The following is a 25908-nucleotide window of genomic DNA, read 5'->3' as shown; positions in this document are numbered from 1 at the left end:
TGGATTAATGGTATGAGCAGGCTCCCAGTTTCCAGTGAAGAGAGCCTGAGTCCTCCTGGTTCCCCTTCTCCCTCACTCCCCACACCCCTAGGTCATCAATTCCGGGCTCTTCTACCTAAGAAATTTCTCCCATGCCTGTTCTCTTCTTCCCACTACCAGTAGGCTGAGGTCTCATCATCTCACGCTTGGCTCATTCCAAAAGCTCCTAACTGGGCTTCCCGCCTCCAGTCTACCCCTTGTCCAACCCGTATTCCTGCCTCTATAGAGCTGATCATCTCCCTGCTTTCTTCAGAAACCTCGGTGGCTGATGAAATCTATACCCCTGACCCACACCACCCTTCATGCTCCACCCTAGACTCATCTCCCATCACTTCCCCACTCTGTTACCACACTGTTTCTCAGACTTGCCAGGCCCTTTCTCACCTTCAGGCCATCGTACATGACGCTCCCTCTGCCTGGGATGCCCTTCCAGCATTTCTGCAATTTTGCTTCTGCCTCACTTTGTTCATACGTCTGTGCAAGCTAACAGTATCATGTACGTTGTAATCTATCTGTGTGTTTCTCTTCCATCAGCCTAGAAACCCCTTGAGATGTAAGCCCAGAGCCCAGCTCTACAAACATTTCTTGAGTGAATGCATGGATGGATGGATGGACAGATGGATGCACAAGTAATTATCAGTCCCAGGCCACACACTGAGGCGTGCTAAATGAGCTATGGCTGATCACTGGCCCTGCAGCTGCAAAGAGGAGGAAGGAACTCCAGCTGGGTTGCAAAGACCAGCTCCTGGCTCCAAGGCAGGGCCCAGCTTCTGCCAGCTATAAACTCACTAATAAACAGGGGTTCTTAACCTGGGGTCTACAGACCCCCAGAGGGTCTGTAGATAGAATTCACTGATGTCCGTGAACTTGGATGGGAAAAATTATATCATGGGCAACAAATCACAGTAATATTAGTAGTACTTTGAAACCAAGAAAAATCACAGATATTCTCGTATCATATTATTGTTGTCACAGATATCTCAAAATATCAGTTATGTTCGTCACTACTTTGATATTATGATCATTAATTAGTAGATACTGTTAGATATAGATGATTTTTGCCCAGTCTTATTAATAATGCACTGAAAAAGGAGTACATATAGTACTATATTACAAAATTGGTTTTCAAAAGATTTTGGTAAGTTTATTCCAATATCATTGGTTTTTTGTAATTCTTTGTATTTTATTGTATGCACTTACAAACATTACTCTGAAAAGGAGCCCATAGGCTTCACCACATTATATTCAGAGGTCCACAGTCAGAGATGGTTAAGAATGCCTATGGCGTAGCAGAAGTCAAGGGCAGCCCCTGGGTGTCTGGGGAGCCCAGGAAGAGAGCTGAAGCCCCTGGCTTAGACTGCCCTGGCTGGCTCCTCTGAGCCCAGCACACAGAAGTCCAGTCTCGTTCAGGGGGATGTGGATGGAGAGACGAGCCCATCATTGAGAGTCACCAAGCTGGGCCAGGCTCCCTCCTTAGCACCCACACCGGCTCCAGCAGCAGGCTCCAGACAGCAAGAGCCTTTAGGTAGAAACTTTGAGGGATCTGACATTCAAAAGAGAAAACTTCCTCCTAGGCCCCAAAGCATAATTTTTAGATATTTACATGTCCCTGGAGCTATGGGCCAAAGCTTGCCCAGGTATGCAGAAAGGGACACAAAGACAGAAAGGTACACGTGCGCTCAGGAAGGCAGGCCTGGAATTAGCACACGCTGCAGTGCCCCACTGAGACACTCCTCCAGGACCCAGGTGCTCATTCTCCAGGCTGTCAGGACTTTTGACCGCAGGTGGCTCACAGCTGAGTCGCTCCCCAGCAGCTGACTGGCCCTGAGGCCACTCTTCATCTCTGGGCAGCCTGCATCCAATGACTGTCACTGTGGGGGTATGAAGGCCCAACCCCATGCCTCAATAGGGAACACTCTGAGGGGCCACTCCAGCTCCAGAGCCCCTGTGGGAGTGGTTGGGTTCTCTACTGCCTCTGGATCAGACTTCCCTTTTCTCTCTGCCCAATCCTGCTGCTAGACAATGGAGGTGGAATTGCTGAGCGGTCTCCAAGCTGAGTATGTCATCAAATTAAAGAGGTTGTCGGTAGTGCACGAGCATTACTGTCTGTGACCCCAGGAGGGCACAACAAACCGTGGACACTCGACGATAATCTGGTGAAGCCTACAGACCCCTCCTCAGAATAATATCTGTAAATGCTTACAATAAAGTACAGAGAATTATAATTTTGGCTTTCTGTAAGCAACCAATGGATATGTGTTAGAGCTCTCCCATCACAAGGGCCTGGGGCTGGGAAGGAGGCAGTGATGTGCTAGATCCAACGCACAAGGGAGAATTTGGTGGACTCTGTTAACTGTCCCCAGGATCTCTCCTTCCCTTCTTCTTCTTTTTTTGAGGAAGATTAGCCCTGAGCTAACATCTGTTGCCAATCTTCCTCTTTTTTCTTTTTTCTCCCCAAAGCTCCGGTACATAGTTGTGGATCATAGTTGTAGAGTTGTAGCTCTTCTATGTGGGACGCCGCCTCAGCGTGGCTTGATGAGCAGTGAGTAGGTCCGCGCCCAGGATCCGAACCAGTGAACCCTGGGCCGCAGAAGCAGAGCGCAGGAACTTAACCGCTGTGCCACTGGGCCAGCCCCCTTGTTTTTTTTAGTAATACGATCAATCGCCACTCTCCCCTAAGTTTGAGTTGGGAACACAGCCACCCAGGTATGGCTTGTGTTAGTCTGCTAGAGCTGCTGTAATAAAATACCACAGGCTGGGGGGCTTACATAACAGAAATTTATTTCCTTACAATTCTGGAGGCTGAAAGTCTGAGATCAAGGTGTCAGCAGGGTTGTAGATGGCCGTCTTCTCCCTGTGTCTCTATGTGTGTCTGTGTCCTAATCTCCTCTTCTTATAAGGACACCAACCAGATTGGATTAGGGCCACACTAGTGACCTTATTTTTACCTTAATCACCTCTGTAAAGGCCCTATCTCCAAATCAGTCACATTCTGAGGTACTGCGGGTTAGGGCTTCAACATATGAATTTAGGGGGATGCAACTCAGCCCCTAACAAGCCTACATTCCTCGGTCTCCTTGCAGGCCATGTGACTAAGTTGAGTCCTGTAAGATGCGTGCAGAAGTGCTGTGTACAGCGTCTGGCTCAGTTCCCTAAAGGCGGGCCACGACCCTGCCTGTCTTTGGCCTTCTCTTTCCAGTGGCTGGAGCAGCTGCCTTGGACACAGATGGGAGTCACACATTAAGATGGCAGAGTTGACCACTAACTGGGGTCCACAGACAACTTTGTGAAGCACAGCTGCCTGCCCATCCTGGGGTGTCCCTGTAGTAACCACAGAGTCTGCATGGCACACGACAATCGGCGTTTATTTCACTCATGTGTCTGCGGGCTGGCTGAGAGCCAGCTGACCTGGCTGGGCTCGGCTGGGGGGCCGGAGCTACCGTTTCGGTCTGAGTCGGCTCCACTGTCTCTCATCTTCCTCGGACCAGCTGGCTAGCTGGGGACTGTTCTTCTCACGATGAAAAGCAGAACAAGACGGGCAAACAGACACACGTAAGGGCTCTTAACGGCCTAACTTCAAGGGAACATCGTCACTTCCACTCACATGCCATTGACTGTGGCAGGTCAAATCCCTGAGCCGTAAGTCACGGTGCAGGGAAGTACCTGGCACCTCTGGTGGGGAAGGTGCAAAGACACGGGAAAAGAGTACAGATAGAGAAAGAGGTGATGAGATGGGCCAATAATTCACCATGCCTGCCTACATTTAGACACGTGAGAAAAAAAGAAAATTCTATCTTATGTAAGCCACTGTCTTTAGGGATTCTTTGTTCTAGTAGTTCAGTCTGTGCCGTAACACAAGAGCCAGTGTCCACCCCACCAGAGCAGCCAGCATCAGGGAGAGCTAAGGGTGAGCCTGCAGCTCAGGGCCAGAAAAGCTGGACTTGGTCACCATGTCCAAGAGGCAAGCTGGGGGCCAGGAACAGGGAGCCACCTGGAGAGGGTCAGGAGAACGGGGGAAGAATCCAGTCGAGTGGGCTTCTTTGTATGAGAGGCAAACGGGTACGTAGGGGAGGTGAGCGAGAGTTAGCCCGGTTACGGGCCACCAGGAGAGAGAAGGGAGGTGGGAGAGGGGTCAGCATTAATCTGTGCAATCAACAAATATTGACGGAGTGCCCACTCTGTGTCAGACACTGTGCTAGGTGCTAGAGATACAGACGATAAAGTCTCCACCACAAAGGACCTACAGAGCCACATGGGTGAGACGGCACCTCGCCTCCCAGAGGGCAGCCACCCTGCCCGCAGAGAAGCTGGGATGGGGGGGCTGCCCCTCATGCACCTGAGACAAAGGCACCCCTGGGAGGAACTGACGCCTCTCAGCCTGTAGGTGCAAACAGGAGGCAAACATTCACCTCCTGTTGAGAGACCCTTAAAAGGAACCTGGAAGTCATGAGGATATTCCCTGTACTTATGCTTGTCATCAAAATATTATTTAAAAGGAAACCCTCCAGGTTAAAACAATGCCCATTCTTAAAGACATTTTGGCCCCAGGAGGGCTTGCGTCTTCCCCATTCTCCCACATCGACTACACTGCTAAGGGCCGGGTGGTGGGGCAGCTAAGTATGTGGACTTTGGAGCCAGACTGTCTGGGTTCCAGTGCTGTCACCACCTTGAGCTAGCTGGGTCACCTGATGTAAGTTAGCTTCTTTTGTTCTTTTGTGTCCCCATCTCCCCATTGGATGACATAAGGAGTAAGTGAGTAATATACGTGATATGCTTAAAATAACGTCTAGGGCATAGTAAATGCTACTGTTCATATGCCGTCCAAGCTCTAAGCCGTTGTCCGGGCTGAACCCCCAAAGACAAAGAGAACACAGAAGGAAGCGCAAGGAGCAGACGTTTGGAAACTGAAAAGTTGACAGAGAAGGGCCAGCTGTGTTAGCATCCCCGTGATACCAGCTCAAGACAAGGTTGACATAGCGGAAGCCATGTTGTAGAAAAGAAACCCTATTGTAACTTTGAATGACCTCTGACAAACTAACCCAGCTGAATATGCACCCTCCAGGAGATCTAACTGCTATGTTGATTTTACAACCCCTGCCTGTGCATATACCTCCCAGCTGCGATAAGATGATAACTTTGTTCTTTTGAGTTCCTTAGGAATATGATGACTCCCAAACAGAGAGTCTATGCTGAGAGCCATCGTCAACGAAAACTGAGAGATCTGGTGTGGCGACTCCCAGTCTGTAACACCAGGTCAACATTCCTAACCGCCTCCCCTATAACCCAGCAGCCTATATAACTGCTGTAAGATTTTATGCCCCTTAAGATGGTTCTTTTGGACATGAGTTGGCCATCTTCCCTCTTGTCAGCAAGCTGTAATAAAAAAGTCCTTTTTCTCCTACCACCTGGCCTCTTGACTATCGGCATGTCTTGCGGCGAGCAGAAGGCCCCACGTTGGGCGGTAACACTGCAGAGAGGAATCCTTAGTCAGCACAGAGAAAGCCAAGAAACAACCCAGTTTGTACTAATGGTCCTCCCACAGACTAAAACACCGCAGCCAGAGGCGCTTTAGGAAGGGGGGGGGGGAGACAGAGCTAAAGGAGGAGGAGGAGGGGTCGGCCCTGCCCGTCTCTGCAGAAGGCTGGACGTTTATTCCCAAAGAGGGTAAAACAGAAGGTCGCCGGACTGGGGGCACCAGGGAGAATACAGGGATGGGTCAGGTACAATTCACATAGCGAAGGTTGAGATCCCCAGGTCTTATGCCCACCGCGCACCTAGCACTTACTTCCCAGGAAGGGACAGAAAATCCGAGAAGCTGGACAGAAAATGCCTGAAAGTACCCGGATGAAATAACTTGGCCAGTTGAAGTGAAGCCCGCAGTGGACGAGCCCCGCCCACTGCACTAAGCTCCATCCGCCTGTTAGTTCCCACTCTGAAGTGTCAACGTCCAGCCAGCGGTCACCAGACGTTTGACCCAAGCCAAAACGGACAGAAAAAAGGATGTTGGAGGGAAGGAGGACTATACAGGGAGAAGAAAACTTTTAAAAACCCACAAAAATTACGGTTTTAGTACTTAGTACTTAATTTAATCTTTACATTGAGGCAGATGTAGTGGGTAGAACTGTGTTCCCCAAAAAGATACGTTCAGTACTCGTGACCTCCAGCACTCGTGAATGTGGTCTTATTTGGGAATAGGGTCTTTGTGGATGGAAGCAAGTTAAGATGAGGTCATACCAGACTAGGGTGGCTGTTAATCCATCAACTGGTGTCTTTATAAGATGAGGGAAATTTGGACACAGACCCAGAAGACACAGGCAAGAACTCCACGTGAAGAGAGAGGAGTGATGAGTCTACAAGCCAAGGGTTGCCGGCAGCCACTAGAAGCTAGGAGAGGGGCGTGGAGGGTTCCTCCCTCAGAGCATCTGTGAGGAACCAACCCTGCTGACACCTTGGTTTCAGACTTCTGGTCTCCAGAAGTGAGAGAATAAATTCTTGTTGTTTTAAGGCATCCAGTTTGTGATACTTTGTTATGGCAGTCTCAGAAAATGAACATAGCAGGTATTACTGTTTTCATCCCCACTTAATGGATGAAATAACTGAGGCCCAGAGGGGTTAAGTACCTGCCCAGAATTACACAGCTGGTAGGTGGGAGTGGGTTTTGTATCTAGGCAGCCTGGCTCCAGAGCCCTCATTCATAGCCACTAAGATAGACTTGAAGTCCTGAAACAAAAACAGGACGCTTTTCTTTTTTTTAAGGAACATCCAGGGAAAAAGAGTGCTTGGAAATAAAAAAACGACAGCCCTCATGAAAATCCATCAGAAGGGTGGGAAGATCAAGTCCAGGAGATCTCCCAGAACGTGGAGGAAAGAGTAAAGAAACTAAAAATAAGGTTCAATATCCAAAAAATAAGAGAGAAAGAAGGGGCAGACAAAAACAAAAGAGGGATGGGTGGAAATACAGAGGAGGAATGTAAGTTTCCAGACTGAAAAGGCCTGCTGAGCCCCCAGCACAACGGTGGGAAGAAACCCACACTAAGACCTGTCCTGTGAAATTAAGGATGCAGGGGGCAAAGAGAAGATAAGGGAAGAGAGAAAGGGATGAAAAATCCAGACATTGTTGGATTTCTCGAGAGCAGCAATGGAAGCCAGGAGAAATGGAGGCATGCCTTCAAGAGTCTGAAGAAAGATGATCTTCAGTGTAGAAATACGTAGCTAGTGGACTATCAGTTAAGTGAATGGCCAGTTATGGGCGGGCCCTGTGGCTTAGCGGTTGGCTGCACGCGCTCCGCTGTTGGCGGCCCGGGTTCGGATCCCGGGCGTGCACCGCCTCACCGCTTCCCCGGCCATGCTGAGGCCGCGTCCCACATACAGCAACTAGAAGGATGTGCAGCTATGACATACAACTATCTACTGGGGCTTTGGGGGAAAAAATAAATAAATAAAATTATAAAAAAAAAAAAAAGAATGGCTAGTTAGACGATCAGAAATGCGAGGCCTCGGAGTGTTTACCTCCTGTGGTAGCCAGTCCCCCAAGATGGCCCCCACGATCCCTGCCTCTTGTGTCCTGTGCCCCACCGCCCGCCCCCAGTATAGCCAGCTCCCCCCCACGCTGCAGGTCCCACAGATCAGTGTTGGTCTGCGTAAAATTGCAGCAAAATTGACGGCATGTCTCTTCCAAGACTGAGTCATGACAGACACTGTGGCTCCTGTCTTGCTTTTTCTCTCTTGAGTCGCCTGCCCCAGGGGAAGCCAGCTGCCATGTCCTGAGGGCCCTCAACGGCCCTGAGGAGGGGCTCATGTGACAAGGAACCGAGAGGACTTCTGCCAACAGCCAGCAAAGAACTGAGGCCTCCTGTCGACAGCCCTGTGAGGGAGCCATCTGGGAATGGACCCTGCACCCCGTGTCAAGCCTTCGGTGACTGCAGCTCTGGCTGAGAGCTTTACTGCAACCTCCTGAGAGACTCTGATCCGGCACCGCCCATCTAAGTCACCCCTAGAGCCCTGAAATGCAGAAGTTGTGTGAGACAATGCATGGTTGTTTGAAGCTGCTAAGTGTTGGTGTAATTTGTTGTATACAGGTATATATATAAAGAAAAGCGTTTGAGAAATGGCTTACATGATTATGGAGGTGGGCAAGTCCCAAGATCTGCAGGGTGAGTTGGCAAGCTGGAGATCCAGGAGAGCTGATGGCTCAGTGTTCTATCCAAAGACCCAGGAAAAGCTTATGTTTCAATTAGAATCCTAAGGCAGGAAAAAAGCCAATGTCCCAGCTCAAAGGCAGTCAGGTAGGAGGAATTCCTTCTAACCCAGTCTTTTTGTTCTATTCAGGCATTCAACCGGTTGGACAAGGGCCACCCACATTAGGGAGGGCAATGTGCTTTACTCAGCCTATCGATTTAAATGTCAATCTTACCCAGAAACGTCCTCGCAGACACACCCAGAATAATGTTTTACCAAATATCTGGGCACCTGTGGCCCAGTCAAATTGACACGTAAAATTAACCATCACAAATACCACTGGGGAAAAAAATCACCTGAAAGAATTAAAAATGCCTGCTTCTGGGAATTTGGAAATGGTGACGAGAGGTGTCAGGGGACTGCCATTTCCACAACGAGTTTTTTAGAACTACTTTATTTCATAGATTCTCAGGCACATATTTTTCACATGTTAACATCTCTGAAACTAAGATTTTTTTTTTTAACCATCAATAATATCTTATAATTACAACTGGCAGCATTATTTTCTTTCTTACTAGCGTATAAAATTATCATGCAGCTTACAATCAATATCATCTTCCATGATCTTAGATCTTAGGTCTGTCTTCCAACCTCAGGAGCTATTTGAAGGCAGGAATTGTGCCTTTGATCTTTGTACTCCCAGTGTCTGCATGGTGTCTGGTACACAGTTGGTGCTCAATAAATACTCATTGGATGAATGAACAAATGACTGGGTTGATGAACTCTGGTTAAGGAACTAGCGGTGGACAACAGAATCATAGTCTAGTTACTATTTCACATCAATTATTCCTTTGTAATTTGCTACATAATATTCATGCCAAAGCATTTATGTAAGCATTATAAGCATATATAAATATGGATACATTTAGTTCTTATGGAAGTTCAGTTTTTCTCAACTAATTGTGTGTTTCATTTTTTTGTTCCAAAAGTCTTCAATTAAAAGAGTTGCTCCAGAGCCTGATAAAGCCAGGCACCCGGAGACAGCACCCTGCTGTGGAAACAACACCGCATTTAGATGCTAACACACCTGGACTGCGCGCACCAGTCTGCCACTTGGAAGCTGCGTGTCCTTGAGCAAGGCAGAACTCTCTGAGCCTCAGTCTTCCCTTCTGTAAAATAGTCAGAGAGCAGTGCTAGAGTAGGTCATAGTCAGAGGTTGGTGGTGGGTTGGGATGGGGGCAGGACCATGCACTCTCCATGTTCTGGGGCCAGGAGAATTCTCGGGCACATAGGTTCTCCGGGCCCCTGATGCCCACAATGGTTAAGCAATGGCTGCTGATGCCCAGGGCCTTCCGCCATGACACTCTAATGTGACACAGTGGGGAAGAGCTAAGATAAGACCTGAGGCTTTCAGCCTTGGACATGGGTCATAGTTGACCTTGATAACCCGAGGGGCAGGAGCGTGTCTTCACCCGGATTTATCCACGAAATTGCCACAACATCATTTTGCAAGTGTCAGCACCATCTCAAACCCAGGCTTTACAAAGAGGAAAACCCCAGAGCGTCCTTCAAGTGACAGTCCCTGGTCACTCTGTGTGAGAAATCGCTTCTCCTCCCCTCTCCTCTCCTGCTGTGGGCTGTTTTCAGCCCTGGGAGATTTACCTTCTCATTTCATGTCAATAGCTCTCAAACTATGTTGTTAGTGTATTTATAAGCAAATGAACACTTCCTTCAGTCTTAACAAAGACTCTGACAGATGTGAAGGACCACAGACCTGGGTGAAGTCTGGGGGAAAGGTGAAGGGGAGACTCTGTTACTGTGTAGACCTCGCAGACCCCCTCTGAAAATCTCTTACATCAGTTAGGATGGATCTGGCTGCAAGCAATCACCCAAACCCCCATTCCGTTAGCTAAGCTGTGAACACGTTTGTATCTCACAGCAACAAGCCCAGAGATGGGTGATTCCAGAGTTGGTTAATTCAGTAGCCCAATAACATTAGCAAGAACCTCAATCCTTTCCACCCCTCCCTGGCCTGCCCTCAGGGCACAGCTCTGGTCCTCAAGCTGCTGCCCTCTAGACACAGATGGGGAAGGGCAGGCAATGGATCTGACGACAAACAGGCAAATACTGGCTCAGATTATTTTCTGCACTTGGCAGAAGCAGAAACTGAAGCACAGAGAGGTTAAGTAATATGCTCGAGGTCACACAGCAAAGCCAGATCAGTCTTTTGATGTCCTCTTTCCACTGGGTTATGCTGTGTCCCATCTCCTACCTGTCCTTGCTCCAACCACAGCTCCCTCACCCTATTCCTCACTAGGGAAGGAGCAACGGAAGCAGGACAAAAATCACCGCGATTTGGGAAACACCACCCTCTTGTATCACATGGGTTTTATGTTGGGTTTTACATTGGATGTTTTAAAGCATCTCTCCAGGTGCTGCCTCCTCCTTTGTGTCTGAGAATGCAGTGAGTCCAAATAAGGCCCCAGGAGGAATTTGACTGTGAACTGAATATCAGGACATATCCGTGAATTATGGTTCATGTTATTCTATGAGATAATAACACTGAGCTTACGGTAAGAAAATATCCGCACACACTCTTTTCCGAGAGGCAAATGGAAGTATTTGTGAGTGAAATGACATGAAGTTTGCAACTTGCTTTAAAATACCCCAGGGAAAGACGGGGGTGGGGTGGGGATGGAGGTAGTGTGGAAAGATCTGATGGTCATTGAAGTTGAGTGCAGGGCACACGGCAGGTCACTGTTCTCTCGCCTTTTGAATGTTTGGGAATTTCATCATAAAAATTAAAAATACATTTCTATGTAAATAACAAAATAGCCTCCCAGGGAAGCTGTCTAAGGTTCTGTGGAATTAGTCAATGGAAACAGAGGGCGCTAAAAATAGCCGAGAGATTTATTTGGTTTCTCCACATGACATCTCTGATAATTTATCATCTACGCTCACATTTGCTCCGTTTATTCTCGAGGTGTCCCGGATGGAGCTGGGTTTCGAGGGGAGAAAGAAATGTTCCCCCACCCCCACTTGAACAAGCACTCTTTCAACTTCTGATCATGGTGTCGTAAGAAGTTGCTGTTCTCTGCCCCCCACCCCTGTGAGCCTCAGTTTCCCCCTGGAACATGAAGCATGAAGATACCCACTTTGACTCCCTCCTAGGGTTTTTGCAAGGATCAGAGGAAATGCTGGGGCTGAAAACACGTTTCTAAAAAGCCTTTATTTTCTTATTCAAAAGTGAGACATATTCATTGTAGAATATTCAGGAACCAAGATAATAAAAACAAAGAAAATAAAACCCACTCCCCGTACTACCCCAATGTATAACTAATGTTATTTTAGTATATAACTTTACAGGTTGTTGTTTACCAGGCATATGTTTGTTGTTGTTGTTGTCAATTTACAAAAACAGGCTCAAATTATGTAAAATTTTACTTATTTATTTAGAAGCAGTTTCTTTTTTTTTTTTTCCTTAAAGATTGGCTCTGAGCTAACATCTGTTGCCATTCTTCCTCTTTTTTTTTTTTCTCTCTCCAAAGCCCCAGTACATAGTTGTATATTCTTGTTGTAGGTCCTTCTACCTCCTTTATGTGAGCCACTGCCGCAGCATGGCTACTGACAGAGGAGTGGTGTGGTTCCGTGACCAGGAATCGAACCTGGGCCACCAAAGCAGAGCGCGCCAAGCTTTAACCACTAGGTCATCAGGGCTGGCTCTAAAATTTTCTATTTTAACCTAATACACTGGGAATCTCTTTTTCTATCATTACAAATTCTTCAGGGAGCGTCTGTTCCATGCAGCCTCCCTCCTAGATTCTGGTGCTGTGGGCACGCCTCGGCATCCCTCGGCTTGTGGCAGCGTAGCTCCAATCTCTGCCTATGTGGTCATGTGGCTGTGTTCCCTGTGTGTCTCTTCTGTTCTTGTAAGGACACCAGTCACATTGGATTAAGAGTCTACCCTACTCCAAGATGACCTCATTTTAACTTAGTGTCTACAGTGACTTCAATGTCAAATGAGTTCAGATTCTGCAGTTCAGGAGTTAGAACTTCAACATATCTTTTTGGAAGACACAAATCCACACTCACGTTGGTGGGCTTTTAGCGTGTTTACTTTTTTTTTTTCTTTTTTTTTGCTATTAATAAGTAACACCACAAATTTTTTAACACGTCTATGATTATTTTCTTAAAATAAATTGTTAGGAATGGATTTCCTGGATGAAGATTGTTTCAGTCAGAGTGAGGCCAGGAAAAGAGAAATCATAGTTATTTCAGGGCCAGCCCGGTGGCGTAGTGGTTAAGTTTGCACCCTCCGCTTCAGCGGCCCAGGGTTTGCAGGTTTGGATCCCCCACGTGGACCTATGCACTGCTTATCAAGCCATGCTGTGGCAGGTGTCCCACATATAAAGTGGAGGAAGATGGGCACGGATGTTAGCCCAGGAACAATCTTCCTCAGCAAAAAGAGGAGGATTGGCAACAGATGTTAGTTCAGGGCCAATCTTCCTCTCACACACACAAAAAAACGTGATTATTTTAAACAGAGAGGATTCAATATAGGGAATTGATGATGTGGTGTTGGGAAGATGAAAAGCAAAAAGATGCTGAGATGACTCAGAGATTAGTAACTGCAGGAAGCAGCTACCATCCCCAGGACTCGGGGAACCAAAGGGAAGAGGTGGTGCAACCAGAGCTCAGGGCCGTGGAGGAGGTGCCCTCTAAGGCTCCTGCTCTGACTCCTACAGGATGGCACTGCAAGGTCGATGCTAGGAACTCCCCAGGGAGCACCCACACCTGGTGCTCAGACTTCTGAGAGGAGGGCCCACAACTGATCTCTGAGGGAACACCATGTGCCTGATGCTTAGACTGCTGGCTGATGCTACTCCAAGGGTACAAAGGGCACGGCTGCTGCTGCTGGCAGGATGCAGACCTCAGTTGGAAGCCAAAGACCTCCTTCCTCCCTTTCTCTCTCCTTCCAATTTCCACCATTCCCTCCCATTGGCCAACTAGAAGCCAGCAAGGTGTCTGGGAAACGTAGTTTGCAGACGTCTGGTCCTAGCATCACAGAGCAGAAACGGGGAGAGGAGGGAATGGAGATGACAGGCAATATGCACATGAACTGTCCTAAAGGCTTTTGACATGTGTTGTTCCACTGTCTTCCAGAAAGTTTGTGCCAAGTTACGCTCCTACTAGAAGGGCATGGAAACGTCTAGTTCCCAAAGCTCAATAACACTGAGTATTATCATTTAGAACTTTGTTCTCAGTTTGACAGAAAAAATTATACCTTATCTTCTTTTGCATTTTCTTGATTTTTATTGATGCTGAATATATTTCTTATGTTTTTTGGCCATCATGTTTATTACTTGTTTTGTGAATCGTTGAAATATAAAGCTAAAATAATTAAAATGTTAGATCATATGTCCTTTACCCATTTTTATTACAATATTCACCTTTTTCTTATCAATTCATAACACCACATTATGCACTAAGGATATTAATCCTTGCCCTACAACATGCTGCAAATCATATTTTCTCATTATGGTTTGACATTTAATTTATTTATGGTGTTTTTGATGTCAGCCTTTTCTATTTATACTTAGTCAAATCTATTAATCTTTTCTTTCATGCATTCGCCTGTAGTATCACGCTTAGAAAGCTCTTCCCCAGGCCGAGATTACATAAATATTTATATTTTCATTATTCTTTGTAGTTTCTACATTTTAAACATTAATTTTTTTTTATATTTCAATTTTATATGGAATTTATTTAGGGATATAGTATAAAGTTAGAAATTATTAAATAATCCATTTTTCCTCTATAATTTGGAATACCATCTTTATCCATTATTAAATTCATATACATATATATTTCTATATAGATATGGATGTATATAGATGTATATGTGTCTATTTCTGGACTATCTCTTTTACTCCATTAGTCTATCTGGTCATTACATTTTATTACAGTCTCAGAAAAATGTAAACACCATGAAAGTTGCGCTGGTACCTCCAGTGTCTAGAATAGTGACTGGCAGCTAGTAAGTACTCAAGAAATACGTGTTGAACAATTGACTGGACTATTTCTGTGCCAAAACCATGTTTTGTTTTTGTTTTTGTTCAAGTCAGGTTTATTGAGATACAATTTACATACTGTAAAATTCTCCCTTCTTCGTGCAGTTTAACAAGTTTGATAAACACATACAGTAGGGAAATCACCATCATGACTAAAACATAGAATAGTTCCATCACCCCCAAAAAACTTCTTTCATGCCTTTTTAAAATTAATTTTTTTATTTTAAATTGTGGTTAGAAAAAAAAAAAACCTCACATAACATGAAATTTACCATCTTAACCATTTTTAAGTATACAGTTCAGAAGTGTTAAGTATATTCACATTGTTATACAATGGATTGCCAGGATTTTTACACTTTGCAAAACTGAAACTATGTATCATTAAACAACAACTCCCCATTCTCCCTCCCCCAGGCCCTGGCAACGGCCATTCTGCTTTCTGTCTATGAATTTGACTACTCTAGACACCTCATGTAAATGAGATCACACAGTATTTGTCTTTTTGTGACTGGCTTATTTCACTTAGCATAATGTCCTCAAGGTTCATCCATGTTATAGTATGTGACAGGATTTCCATCCTTTTTAAGGTTGAATAATATTCCATTGTATCCATGCCCTTTAGTAGTCAACTCCCACCCCACCCCTAGGTCCTGATCTGTTTTCTGTCTCTACAGTTCTGCCTCTTCCAGAACGTCATATAAATGGAATCATACAGTATGTAGTCTTGAGTCTGGCTTCTCTCAGCACAACGCATCTGAAACAACAATTTCATCCATGTTGTTGTAAGTATTGGGAGTTCATTCCTTTTTATTGCTAAATGACATTTCACTGTATGGATGTATCACAGTTTGTTTATCCATTTCCCAGCTGAAAATAAATTTGGGTTTTTCCCAATATGAATTGTTGCAGCTTCATAGTGCACATTTATAGTGAAACCATCCGACATGCTGTCAAACGTACACCAGCTGTTTCCAGAACTAGAGGAGAACTAGGTGTCCCTGGAGCGTGGAGACAGGTTTCCCTCTGGGAGTGAGAGCAGGAGGAATCCACTCGTAATAGATGCGGAGGGCATCAGTGATATGGGAAGATTTGGGGAAATAGCCAAATCTTGACAATAAACCTGGGCCAAGTGGACTCACAGGCATTGTGGGGTGTTAAGGGCGTGGGCTCTGGAGACGGAGCTCTGGCGTGGATCTTCCCCCTGACGCTTCCCCGCTGGGTGACTGGGGCGACATCCAGCCTGCCGGAAGCCTGGGTTTCCTATCTATAAAATGGGAACATGATGACATATTCCTCATGTGGAGTTAGTGCAGCCACCAGCCCACAGTAAGTGCTGAATAATCGCTACTTTCTATTAACTATCACCTTGGGAAAGTGAGGTCGGATCTTGGAAAGGAAGGCTACATATGGATTAATTCAGCTGTGTTTTTTCTGAAAAAAGAATGTGCAAACAATGTATGCGATTATAGTGGTTTTGCAACATGGCTGCAAATTCTTTGACATTCTTTCTTTCAAGAGATGGGTCTGTATCCTCTCCCCTTGAATCTGGGTGGACTTTTAATGGCTTCCACCCATAGAGTCGGGCAGAAGTGGTGCCGTGTGACTTCTGAGGATGACTCATGGAAGGCAAGGTGGCTTCTGCCTTACTTGAGAGAACTCCTGCTCCTGGAGCCCTGTGCCGCCGTGATTTGTAGGAGGACTCTCCTGACACTTGAAGCTACAGTGGTGCGACCATGTGGTGAGACCCTGAGACCACATAGAAAGAGAGAGCTCCAAACAGCCCGGATACCAGACATGAGTAAAGAAGCTTCCAGAAGATTCCAGTCCCCAGCCATTTGAGTCATCCCCAGCCTTTGGGCGTTCTCAGCTGAGGCCCCAGACGTCATGGAGACAGCATCCTCTCTGTGTCCCGTCCAAATTCCTGGTCCACAGAATTTGTGCAGGCAACAAAATGGTGGGTATTTTACATCACTAACTTTTGGGTTGTTTTGTTACAAGGCAATAAATAACCAGGTGATGGTCTAGAAGGAATCTAGAGAGAAAAAAATGGAGGCCAAAGAGAGAAGATTTATCAGTGTTCTTCTAGCAGCTGATGGAAGCACCTATCAAACCACTTAGGAGCCTCATACCTGGGGTTTCGAGAAGTTACCAGACTTTTCTGTGGCCTCTGTGAAATATCCCCCAAGAATGTGTAACTTTGCTTCCTCTGCTTTTGTGCCCACTGAAAACCAGTGGATGACTAACTCTACCATAATGGGTAGGAATATTCCAGACCCTGGAGAAGTTATATCAATTCAGTAAACGAATAATCCCACTTTCTGGTTTGTACATCAGTCTCTTGTGACTTTGATATGTGTGAATCAAGCCCAAAGCTTCTCGACCTCCTTAGCAGGACAGTGGAAAGATCACAGGCTGAATCTCAGCTCTGGGTCCAAATCCAAGCTCTGCCACTGTCTGACCTTGGCAAGGCATTTGAACTCTGAGTCTCGGCTTCCTTGTCTGTAAAAGTGAGTCAAGAATGTCCCCTTCATAAAATTTTTTGAGGTTAAGTGAGATAGGATCTGTAAAGGGTGTAGCCCAGTATATGACTTATAATAAACCCACTGCTGATATTTCTTAATTCTCTCCCTACCTCCAGCAAACTGGGGAGCAGATTCTGGAGACAGTTATCCCCCCACCCTCCGTCCCCCACTCCAGTCATTAACCCTCAGAAAGCCTGGCAGTGGGAGCCCAGTGTGACCCTCTCTGACCTCTCCACCTCCGGCTACACTGATGCCCGCACAAATGGAAGCCGTTGGCCTGGCTGCCGGCACCAGGCTGGCTTCCTCCAGGGACCCACAGAAGTCTCTTGACTCTGCTCTTGCCACCAGTCTCTGACTTGGGAGGCGGAGGAGCGAATGAGAAGGGAGCCAGCAGAGGCTGCATCCCGGGATGATGGAGTGCAGTCCCTGAAGGTAAACAACCCTGGCCCATTAATTTGCAGGACGGCAGAGAAGACAGGGGCTTGGGAAATTACAGCCCCATCAGGCTGCCATCATCTCCTGCAGCTCATGAAAGTGATCAACAGTCCTTCGGTTCTCATTTTAGAGATTAAAGGGGAGGAAAGACGGCTCATCGGATTTCAGCCCAAACCACTCGCAACCCTGAATGCCAGACAGCGTGATGGATCAAGTGCCTGAAACATGGAAAGAAAGCATGAATCTCCATACATCACCAGAAGAAGCCAGGCAGATCCGAGGAGCCATGTGGTCCCTTCGTCTCCCAGCCTCAGAACAGACCCCTGTGCTCTCCTGGGGGTCCAGGCCCAGGCTCTGGAACATCAGTTTCAGGAAAGCAGGGGCCACACCGTTTTATTCAGCACACATTAGGACCCAGTGAATATTGTTGAATGAATGAATGAACGAATCCTTGTTCTGTCTCTTTAGCTATGAGACTTTGGGTAGGTCACTTTGGACAAGTCAAATGGCCTGTCTTGGTCTCAGTTTCCTCATCTGTAAAATGGGACCAGGAATATCTCCCTCCCCCAGGTTGTTGTGAAGGTGAAGTGACGTCGGACAAGGAAAGCACAGTAGCTGGCATATGGTACAAGGTACCAGGCAAGGGAAAGGCCAGGTGGGAGAGCCAGGCCACCAGAAGGGCAGGCAGGGTGAGGGCTGGCTCAGCGGTACACAGTCCTCGGGGGTTTGGGGCAAAGATGGCTCAGGTCTGGCTCACCCTTTTCTCTCTCTGCCCGGCTGTGTCTCGTCTGCCTCAGAGGAGTCACACAGAAGGTTATGACGTGTGCTTAGCGAGTCCTTCACTCTCGGTGGCATGCGAATGGTGCCACCAAGGATTCGGAGAAGGGGGATGAGTTTGTCAAGAATGGTTCTGAAGGAGTCATGGAAGGAGTGGTATTTGTACCCGTCTGTGACAGGCAGACAGGTCACGGCCAGTGGGGCTGGAACCTGGGCATGTGTGTGGGCCTGGTGGACCTTCTCTGGAGGCTCCAAAAGGCCAGGCTGAAGACTTCATGCTTAATCATCAAGGCAGCAGGGAGCTATGGAAGGTTCTGGAGCAGGAGAGTGATTATACACACAAAAAAATCCTTAGCTTTGTTAAACAATTAGTGTTTCAACTCCTCCACGAGAAGGGGTCAGCAGTTCAACATGAGTGCCTAGAGCAGAAAGGGAAAAGGAAATAGCAGGGCGTGGTGGTGAGAGTCATGGGCTCTGGGTTCAAGCCCCAGCTCCCCTCTTCCAGGGCACCAGCCCCCAGGCAAGTCACTCCACTGCTCCAAAGCTCTGTCTCCTCATCTTTCTGCTGGAATGGCTGTACAAGGATCATCTGTGCCAACACCCGGAAGGCCCCAGCACAGGCCCCACTGGGCAGCAGGACCAAGCAAGTCTGAGTTGGATTTTATTCGTTTTGGGGTTAAAATAGACAAGGAGTGGGAAACCTGGTGAAATAAGTTATTTTGAAAGTGGGGAAAAAAGGGGGCTGGCCGGACCTTGAAGTTCAGGCTGCCAGATGTGGGCATCACCAAGGTGCCTTTGGGAAATGTTCTGTAGTGATGTCTCCTAAAATAACTGACCCTGGGTGGGAGGCTAAGTCACTCTTGGCCCCCAGGGTTCTTCTCCTGCCCCTCCAATGTCTCCGAAGCCCCCAGGGGCCCGTTGGCTGGAAGAGGGTGGATAAGAGTTTTGCAGCTGGGGACAGGGAGACGGTTGAAGATTTGGGCTTCCTCTGGGTGACGGCTGCCCAGTTACAGATCCCAGCTGAGCGAGGGGTTCCTGGAGACGCCGCCCACCCATGGCCAGCATGGCATCAGGATCTTAAAATCACCCTGTTTCCCCGTAGATGACGAGCACACCGAGAGACGGGAGTGAGGATGTAGCCCCAGCCTGGTGACGGGGATCTGGGGTGCTCACGCAGCGTGACGGAATGAAAGCCTCGGCCCAGAAGGCAGGCTCGCAGCCTGGCAGCCACTGGCCTTGGCTGTTGTCCAGTGTCCTCAGAGCCCACGGCACTGACGGCTTTTCTGCTGAAATAGACTGAACCTTTGCAGAACAGGCAGAGGCTGCAAGCCCAGGGCCCACCTGCCAGACCTCAACTCAAAAGCAGGTACTAAGTCAGCAGGTCCAGACAAGGTTTGCTTAAATAACCACAATTAGGAAAATAATCAAACTCATCGCTCATGGCTTCTCACCTGAACCCCTTGAGACAGCCCCCTAGCTGCTATTTCTTCCACCTCCAGACTCACCCCCCACCCAATTTAACCCCGAGCATGCTGCCAGATTTGTCTTTCCAGACTGCAGCTCTGGTCAAGCTCTTCCCCAGCTCAAAAAGTCTGCTGTGGCTAAAAAGTACCCGTACACTCCTCACTCTGGCATTCAAGGCCTCCTTGCCTCGAGGCCAATCTCAAATGCTGTCTCCTCCAGGAAGCCTCTCCTGATTTATTTTTCTGAACCGTTTGCTCCCTTCACAACCCCTGTCAGTCTTCACTTATACGGGAACCCATCCCAAGGCCTGGGGGTGGGTGGGGGGTGACACACAGAGCCAAGGAAGAGAAGACACAAGGAAGAGAAAAGGCAGTCCCACCCCACGGAGAGCTGATGACTTCCCGTGGAGCCCACACCCACACTGCCATCTGTCAAATAAAGAGTTTCGTCACATAGAGAGTTACCCACCAAACCCGAGAGGCCAGGGAGACGGGTGCTGGGCAGCTGGTGTGTGTGTGTGTGTGTGTGTGTAAGGGAAGCCCAGGGGCTAGGGATGTCTCAGCTTGACAAATTTAAATCAAATCATAGAATTTTAGAACTAAAAGAGACCCCAGATCATCCAGTCCAACCCTTTACACACAGAGGAGCCTTGGAGAGGAGGTGGGGTGGATTTCCAGTTAGAGATCATGGGCTCATTATTTAATTCATCCAATCATTTGGTCTTTTGTTCGTTCAACAACCTGACTAAGCCCCTGTTAGATTCCAGACCTTGTGCTAGACTTTGCCAGAGCTGAAAAAGACATGGCCTTCGCCCTCACAAGGCTGGGAGTGCATAGGGGGTGACAAGTGCCAGGCTGGAGGTCAGCCTGAGGTGGGTGGAAGCAGCGGAGAGAGTGGAGGCCCTGCGGGGGGTGTTGAGGTGATTGGACAAGAAGTGATCCCGGAAGGCTTCCCAGAGGAGGTGATGTCTGGTTTGGGTGTAAGGAATGTGTAGACGTTTTCTGGAGGGTCAATGCAGAATTAGCAATGGAACCCCTGCATGTGGACTCCTTGTCCAGTGCTCTTCCCTGCCCTGCACTGCAGGTTTTTAACATCTCACCCTGGCTTGGCCCAAGGTCCACAGAGCCACAAGCCTGAGGCCATGAAGGGGCTGCAATGGTTATGTGATTGGAAAGGCCCAGTGTGACTCAGAGAAAGCCTCTCTTAGAAGTCAGAGAGGCCAACCCCAACTCAGGAGCAGACCTTGTAGAAAACACTTTAGGGTTTACTGGGTCATTTTACAGGTGAGAAAACTGAGGCTGGGCAGGGAGAGCCTCCTGCTCAAGGCTACACAGCAAGTCAGTGGCAGAGCTGACACTTAAACAGGCTTCTCGACTCCCAGGCATGTGCGCCCCTGGGAGTAGTCAAAGATAACAATTTATTCCCTACGGAGGCCAGGGGGTATCATAACAAGTTATAAAAACGTTTTCATAAAACACACAGAAACAAACAGAAAAGAGTGAGATCCTGGTAAGAAATACAATCGAGAAGAAATATAGAGGTTAAGAGCTGAGCCAAGACCATTTGTGAAGGAACGTTCTTGAATGTGCACTGCGTGAGGTCCAGCTGACTCCCCATCCTCCAGGAGCCTTCTCCGATGGCCCTCTGGCTGCACTGGGCACCTCCACTGAGCAAGGCTGCTACTGTGTACCATGTAGCCTCATCTGTAGTCGAATTCAGCAGATCTCCTCTCCACAGGGCTATCAGCTCCTTGAAGGCAGGAATGGTGTTGCCTTTATTGCTGTGTCCCGATTTCCCAGCATATAGTAGATGCTCAGTAAACATTTGTTAAGCTAATGATGCATGCATACAAGAGTGTTGCTTCTTCCTGAAGACGAGGGCAAAAAAATAAAGAAAGCATGGCCTCTTCTGTGAATTGAATCTCCATCCAGCCATCCAGCCAGCCATAATCCCTCCACCCTTCTTCCCTCCTTCCAACCATCATCCCTACCTCCCTCCTTCTATCCATCCATCCATCTAGCCATTCATCATCCCTCTGCCCTTCTATCCCTCCTTCTATCCATCTTCCTTCCCTCTATCCATCATCCCTACATTCCTCCTTCCATTCATCATCCTTCTATCCATCCATCTATCCATTCGTCATCCCTCTATCCTTCCATCCTGCCTTCCATCCATCCATCCATTTCTCCATCTCTCCATTCATCTATCATTTCCTCCCTCCTTTCCGTCCTCCCTCCTTCCCTCTCTCCCTCCATCCCTCCATCATCCATCTATCTGTTCATTCAGTAGCATTTCTTGAGCACCACCATGAGCAGGCCCCTGAGTTACACAAAGGGGAACAGAGCCTGGTCTCTGAAGTGAAAAGCTCTCTGTTGGCAGGGACCTTCCCAGAAAACCACCATCAATGTTTTGAAGAAGACAGCAGAGTAATTTAGAAATGCGATTTAATCAATATTTCCTGGTCCCTGAAATCCATCTCCGTTACGTGACCAACAAAAGGCTGAGGCCAGGGAAGCACCACTGACGAGCCGGCGGGGAGGAAACTCAGTGTGACACCTGCTGGGACATGAACCCACCTGCCGGGTGGGGCTGCTGAAGCCGCCAGGAGCCTTTCTGTTGTTCGTAAGCACTGCACTGGGGCTCCCGACAATGAATGCAGAGCCCCTGCTCCTGAAGCTCTGCTGCCAGCGGTGACAACAAGTCTCAGATAATGGCGTGACAAATCCTCCTTGCGGGAAGCCTCGGCCCCGGCTTGACTCTCGCCAGCCTGCCACGTGGGCCATCCCGGCTGAAGACCCTCCCGCCCCCGCGAACCTGACCTAGCGCAGCAGTCCTGTGGATAATTTGCAGGCGGACATGCCCTCACTTCTTTTCTCCTTTGAGCCCTCTGAAGAGCCTGAGTGGGAAGTAGCATTCTTCCCCTTTCCCAGATAAGAAAACAGGGGCTCAGGAGGATACACCGACTGGGCAAGGTGATCAAGTTTGCATCTCTCAGCAGGAGAGCAAACTCAGTTCCCCCACTGGCTGATCCTCTAACAAGGCCTTTTGGGGACGTGACTCAGTATCAGGACAGAATTAAAATCCTAAATGGCATCTTCCAGCTTACACCTAGGGTGAAAACAGCCCAGCACTGGCGGGGAAGTTAGAACACTCTCAGGACTTAGAATGAACCCCCAGCATGGTCTGCCAGTACCCACGCTGACGCCCCCGAGCCAGGGACTGCCTTTCAGAGGCTAATAGAGCCCTCCTTAGTCAGAGCTCTGTATCACCCATTTCAAAGCAAAAAGGCACTCGCGAGGGCTGCCAGCTGTCACTTCTGTAATGAAATTTGCTTTCAAAGCCCGAGGCCACGCTAATAACAAAACGCAGCAAACTCCAGAGAAGTAGGCTCAGGCAGGGAGTGCGAGGGACGTGCCAGGAAACCTCTGCCGGGGGCGGAGCCCCAGAGTCGTGACGGCGATGCCTACACTTGTGCACACACACGCACGTGTACTCACGCACGCACCACGGGGCGAGGGGGTGGGGGCCTCTGGAACCAGGGAAGTCGTGGGAAGGTGTTTAGAGACAGAGATTTGGGGGCACTTGAAAACTGTAAATACTTTAAGGGATTGTCATGTGGAAAGAAACGAGAATTAATTTGAACAACAGTGCTGCTCATTGAGCGCCTACTGTGTGCCAAGCCCTGCACACAGCCTTGGCTTTACATCTTCTCTTTCAATCCTCACAGTAAACTCAGGAGGGAGTCCTACTGATTCCCATTCTACAAATGACAAAGCAGAGGCTCACACGTGAGACCCCCCTCGCCCAAAGTCCGAGTGCTGGAGAGGAAGGGAGCCGGTATTTGAAGGCACAGTTGTCCTAACCTCCATACCCCTCCACCTCCCTGCAGTTAAAAAATAATAAGAAAATAAAACAAAAGGCCAGTGGCTCCCCAGGGCAGAACTGAATCTGATGGGGAGATGTCACAGAGAGGAAGCCTCTGTCTCAGTCCAAGAAAGAACTAAAGCCAGGGCTGACCCCACGTGGGACAAGTAGTGAGACTCCTGTCCCAGGAGTATGCAAGAAGCAGCAGAAACTTCTTACTGGGGATGACCCGAGGGTCAGTTGGCTGCTGTGTCTGAAGCCGAAAGAGCCAAGAGTCGTTTCTCATACCTCACAAAACACATGCCCCACCCCCAACCCCCGGCTGTGATGGCAGCACTGCGAGCTCCCTGGCGGAGGGAGGCCTCGCCCACGTCCTGGCTCCGCGGCACTGAGGGAGCAGCCACGTGACAACCCCGCCCCCACGGGCGCCCCGACTGTGGGTCGAGAGGCCCAGGGGAGTTCCCACGCAGGCCCCCCACGGTGGCTGAGTCAGGAGGTGCCTCGCTGTCACCGCAGCCCGCAGCCCTGCCCTTGGCAGGCGCTGGGGGGAACTGCCCTCCTGCCCACCGCCTCTGAGCGTCACGGTGCCACCCTCACGCGCTCTGCTCCGGCGTGCCTTCTGCCTTCGCAACTCTGGAGCACCTTCTGAGTGCCTGCTGTGGCCCAGGGCGGGGTCAAGAAGCCGGTCTGGCTTCCCCGTGACCACCCCACCCCTCAGTCTCCCCATCAGCAAGACTGGGGGAGACTAGAGGAGCTGATGGAGGTGCAGGGCACACCGGGCAGTGATACCATAGCCTCCCGTAGTCCCCCAACAGCCTGGTGAGGTGGCAAAGGGGATCTCGCCTTAATAAATGAGGAAACGGAGGCTCAGAGAGGCAAAACCATTCGTCCAGGATCACACAGCTGGTGAGCAGCAGAGCCTGGGACAGGAACCCATGAAGTTCTGACACCAAGTCCAGGCCCCTCATCATTCCTCTTCTGCTCTTGGGGGTCCAGCCTCGAAAAGCCGCTTGCCTCCACTACATCCAGCAGCGCACCCCCACCCTAGGCTTCGGGGTCACACCTGGGGAGCCTCACCATGATCGTTTCCTCCCGGCTCTCCCCACCTTCTGCCCCCAGCAGGGAGTTGACCATCTAGCCAGAGGCAGGACCCTCAAAGAAGAGGCAGCGTGCAAGGTTAGGGCCTGATGACAGTCACAGGGAGCGGATGCTGGGGCAGGGGCACCAGGAGGGAGGGTCCCGTGGGCTGAGGCCACCAGGGAGAGCAGAGGCCTTTCCGAGAGGGGAAGGCACGTGCAGGGGCTGGGGGCGTGGAGGGGGTTGGCGCCAAGAGGAGCCAGGGCTGTCTGAGGGTTGTCCTTGCCCTCAGAGTGAGCTAAAGAAGGCTCAGCGCTGCGGGCCACAGGGTAGGAGGGAGCCAGGCTGGCAGGGAAGCAACGATACCCAGGGGGCGTTGGAAGCTAGAGTGAGTTCAAATCCCCATTACTGTGCTTGAGAAGTTACCCCCCAATCTGTGAGTCAGGAAGTGTGATCTGACCGTGCACAATCATGATGTCTGCACAGGAAGCAGAGGGCAAAGTGCTGTGTCCAGCGCACAGTAGGTGCTCCCTAAACTGTCGTTCTTAGCAAGGTCCTGCAGACTCCAGGCTCCTCAAACCCTCAGACCAGAGAGTCTCCCTCAGGGGGTACAAGTGTCTGGACCGAGGGGGTCTCCCAGCCTGAGTGGGACAGTTCTCAGCCAGTTCACAGCCCACCCCAGGGCCTCGCCCCCCTGAAAGGATGCCACCCCCTCAGGATCTTCTGTTGGCCTCCTCCCCAAGCCGCTGGGGAGAAGCCCAGGGGTAGGACGTGGATTGATCACCAGGCCTGAAGCTCCGTCCTTGCCAGTCACCCCCAGATGCACCAGCGCCAGCAGCTTATCTTCCCCAAGAGCGTCGTGGAAGACGAGGGCTGTGTGCTCTCACTCCAGGGTGCAGGGAGGGCCCTGGATGTCGGGCACTTGGGAATCCCAAACAGTGGGTCTGACTGCACCAGGACAGAGCTGGCTTTCCGGGGGCCGATCATCCAGGGGTCGGTTCTTAGGGCTTCCTCAGGAGCGGGCTGGTGGGTGGTGTGCGAGAGCTTTGGGATTCCGACGGGTCTGAGTTGGAATCTGCAGCTTCTCCACTCAATGACCTTGAGCAAGTCCCTCCCTTTTCCGAGCTTACCTTTCCTCCTCTGTGAGATGGCGTGATGTCGTCCGCTTCACTGGGTTACCAGAGGGATTGAATGAGATCGTGTGGAGTCATTTGAAGGGTTGGCAAAGATGTGGAGAAATGGGACCCCTGGTGCCTTGCTGGTGGGGATGTAAATGGTGCAGCCGCTGTGTAAAACAGTTTTGTGGTTCCTCAAAAAGTTAAGCATAGAATTCCATACGACCCAGCAACACCACTCTCAGGTATATACCCAAAAGAATTCAAAAGAGAGACTCAGACAAATATAAGGACACATGTGTTCATAGCAGCACTATTCTCAGTGGCTGAAAGGTGGAAACAACCCAAATGTCCATCAGTGGAGGA

At 49.1% G+C, this 25908-nt stretch overlaps 1 long non-coding RNA gene across 1 annotated transcript; it reads right to left on the bottom strand.

The window, feature by feature from the left end:
• Window positions 1–20883: 20883 nt before the first annotated feature.
• On the bottom strand, window positions 20884–25708 carry LOC131421273 (uncharacterized). The gene is made up of 2 exons (XR_009223785.1): window positions 25558–25708; window positions 20884–21353 (listed from the first exon to the last, which is right to left on the bottom strand). It is a non-coding gene; the product is annotated as an uncharacterized LOC131421273 (long non-coding RNA).
• Between the last annotated feature and the right edge of the window lie 200 nt (window positions 25709–25908).

This window comes from Diceros bicornis, chromosome 24, assembly GCF_020826845.1.
Source record: "Diceros bicornis minor isolate mBicDic1 chromosome 24, mDicBic1.mat.cur, whole genome shotgun sequence".
Taxonomy (NCBI): Eukaryota; Metazoa; Chordata; class Mammalia; order Perissodactyla; family Rhinocerotidae; genus Diceros; species Diceros bicornis.
This window is presented reverse-complemented; position numbering and strand designations above follow the sequence as displayed.